Source organism: Pteropus alecto, unplaced genomic scaffold (genome assembly GCF_000325575.1).
Source record: "Pteropus alecto unplaced genomic scaffold, ASM32557v1 scaffold94, whole genome shotgun sequence".
In the NCBI taxonomy this organism is placed as follows: Eukaryota; Metazoa; Chordata; class Mammalia; order Chiroptera; family Pteropodidae; genus Pteropus; species Pteropus alecto.
The window spans coordinates 646289-648509 of NW_006437736.1; the positions used below are offsets into that span (position 1 = coordinate 646289).

Sequence of the window (2221 nt, forward strand, 5' to 3'; positions counted from 1 at the left end):
AGCAGGAAGATGGCAGGGCTTTGCCTCGCTGCCCTTACTGGCCCTCAGTTCGGGACTGTGGGGTGATGGGGGCGAGTAGGAGGGGGCCCTGGGTGTCCTGATCCAGAAAGACAGCCAGACGCAGTGAGTGAGAAGGCTGTGCCACAGCCCATCGGCTGCTTGGTCCCAGCTTTGTCATCTTAAAATAAAATGCCAAACTGTAGACGTGAACACAACTGTAGGGGTGTGAGCTTAGATCTATGTGTTTATGCAGGCAGAGACAACCCAGGGAACTTCTGAATTATTAAAACCACATTTCACCCCTTAAATACCAGCGTCAGAGGGTCTTGGCCTCCACTCTGTCCTCCAAGTGCTGTGTGACGCTGGGTGAGCCACTTCCCTAGGAATTATTTGTTCCTACTTCTTATCCAGTTTTTAAAAGTTGGTTTCACTCTTTTCATGTCGATTTGAGGCTCTTGTGTTTGTGGACAGTCACCTTTTGCCTACAGTACAAACTGCACAGAGGGGTTCCTGGTCTCTCATATTCTGACTTGGTTTATGGTGTCCTTTGCAGTTTTTTTTTTTTTTAACCAGGAGAAAAATGAATTAAAGTTTAACAACATGTATACCTCCTGTAAACAGGAGAGAGACCCTAGAAAACCGAGGGACCCCTGTCCTTTGCAGGTACTAATTTTTCAGAGGTCAAATGTATCAGACTTTTTGCTTCATGGCTTCCGGGATCTGTGTCTCGATGAAAAATGTTTCCTCGACTCAACACGTTAGTTTTAACATTTCTTCTAGTACGTTCGTCGCGTGTTTCTTTCTGGTTTACATTTGGATCCCTTTGAGATTGATCGATCGATTGATCGATCGATCGATTTTGTGGAAGCTTATTATTTCTCCTCTTCCTCCTCCTCCTTCTTCTTAACGGACAACATGTTTGATGGGTACCTACATTTGTCAAAAACGAGATGACTTTTTTGTGTGCCTTCAAAGGAGCCTCCAGCCCAGTAAGAACAGTTCCGGGCAGCAGTTAGTAAAGGAGCCGGGCAGGAGGCCGGAGGGGGCAGTGCAGGGCCTCCAGACCTGAGCCCGGCCACCCTGGGGGCCGGGAGGCTTTGGAACGTCCTGCTCAAGGCGCGGGGCACGGGCATTATTCAGATTTTAGCCGAGACCCATGGTTTTCACATTTCTCTCTTCTTCTTTCTCCTCATATAAAAATATTACGGCTGCAGTAAGGAGACAGGAGGAAATAAATGGAAGTCGCAGAAATCTGACAGAACTGTCAAAAGTACATTAAATCAGCAGGGTAATGTGTGTGAAATCTGAGTCACAGTTTTATTTGTTTTCTGCCGGAAAGAACTTCTCATCAATATCGACAAGACAAACAAATAGAGTGGCTCAGTTGCTAGTCAAGCTGGGGTTATGCTGTGTCGGCGAAAGGCTGGTAGTTTCATGGCCGAGTGATGGCCCCCACACCTTAGATTTTAGCCAGGCTGGGCCGGGGGGGCAAAGGTTGCCCCGGGCGGCAGTGCAACAGGACCTGCCGCAGATAGCTCCCCAGTGTTTACGAGACCAGTGGTAAACACTGCAAAGGTGACTGGAGAATGAGCCACTATTTGTAAAGTCTTAGAGCGTTACTGGGGCAGAGCAGAGGCCACAGATAGAAGCCAATCTCATCATTCGCTATTATTTTATCTGTGAGCCCCTTTGCCATCATTTCGGTCAGGTCTCAGGAGGAGGAGTTGATAAATGGTCTTTTCGCCTTAAAATAGTGCCTACACGTAATTAACGTTTGCTTTCTTCCCTGGTCTCTCAAGGCAGGATAATGACAAACAGAACTGAGAGAAATGCTCTCTCTAGAAAGATCTGTGGTTTTTTTTTTAAAGCTACCGAGAAACGATAGTATGGAGAGGATGTACATCCTCGTATACTGTGAGTGTCAATGTAAATCGGTACGATTTGTTTGCATAACAGCTCAGCTCTAGGTATGAAAGAATTTTTACATGTTGATGCCCTCTGTCCCAGTCATTCTACATCTAGAAATATCTTAAGGAAAATGATCTCGAATACAGGCAAAGTTTTATTCGAGGAGCATGATTCTTTGCACTGTTGTTTACATAAAGAATTAGAAACAACCTAAGGTCCAACAGTTGGAGGAGGGCGGCAGAGCGGACATGCGCTCAGCAGCCCATAGCAGGGATGCAGGACGGACCCCTGGCCCTCCGCGGCTGAAGGAGCT

At 46.8% G+C, this 2221-nt stretch overlaps 1 protein-coding gene across 6 annotated transcripts in view; it reads left to right on the top strand.

Annotated features, from left to right (window-relative positions):
- Positions 1 to 2221, top strand: part of APOL3 (apolipoprotein L3) — a 17060-nt gene that overhangs the window by 4905 nt on the left and 9934 nt on the right. The window lies entirely within an intron of this gene.